General features: G+C 41.7%; 1 long non-coding RNA gene across 1 annotated transcript; it reads left to right on the top strand.

Annotated features, from left to right (window-relative positions):
• Positions 1 to 6: 6 nt before the first annotated feature.
• LOC109509050 (uncharacterized) lies at positions 7 to 780 on the top strand. Its single transcript, XR_002166851.1, has 3 exons — positions 7 to 465; positions 575 to 647; positions 737 to 780. It is a non-coding gene; the product is annotated as an uncharacterized LOC109509050 (long non-coding RNA).

The raw sequence follows: 780 nt of genomic DNA, 5'->3' as shown, positions 1-780 counted from the left end.
TCAGTGTAATTTTGCTTATCTGGAGTGCAAGCTGTGGAGAATAAAAAAAACTTTGCGTGCTAGAAAAACAATTGACTGCACTTTGGGAATCAGCCTGCCAATTTTAGTTTTAATTTGATACCCAGAGGGAAAATTCAAAAGAGCTCAATGACTGAATAAATCGTTTGCTTGATTTTGTGACTGATTTTGTACCAGACTCAATTTCTCAATGATTCACGGAATGACTGACACCCTCAGTCTCTTGCTAACTCGACTTTAACCGTATCTTGTCTCTCAAGACTGCCTGGTTAAGGATGATGTTGAGTAGTTTACGCCCATACAGGTATAGTTATTTTTTTCTTTTCTTCATTTGACCTACAGAAAGGATGGCGATGACAAAGCTCGTCCTGTTATCATCCATCGGGCCATCTTGGGCTCCGTGGAGAGAATGATTGCAATTCTGACAGAAAACTATGCTGGGAAATGGTGAGTGACTTTCTGGTAACAGTACATAAATAAATTAATGATAATAATAAAATTAGTAATAATGCTCCCCGAACATTACGCTTTTTGTGATACTTGTCCCGACCACCAGGCCCCTTTGGATCTCTCCAAGGCAGGTGATGGTATTGCCTGTCAACCCATCTTGCGAGGAGTATGCCAAGAAGGTGAGTCCCCTCGCTTCAGTCTTAACCACAACAAAGAGCATCTCCTTGAGGTCACCAAAAGCATATGGGCACCGTTTCTTGCTTTTTAGGTGTGTAAGCAGTTCACAGATGCAGGCATGATGGCGGATTCTGA

This window comes from Hippocampus comes, unplaced genomic scaffold (genome assembly GCF_001891065.2).
Source record: "Hippocampus comes isolate QL1 unplaced genomic scaffold, H_comes_QL1_v1.1 C16743304, whole genome shotgun sequence".
NCBI classification, from domain to species: Eukaryota; Metazoa; Chordata; class Actinopteri; order Syngnathiformes; family Syngnathidae; genus Hippocampus; species Hippocampus comes.
Note: the sequence above shows the minus strand (reverse complement) of the source record. Positions and strands in the feature narration are given on the sequence as shown.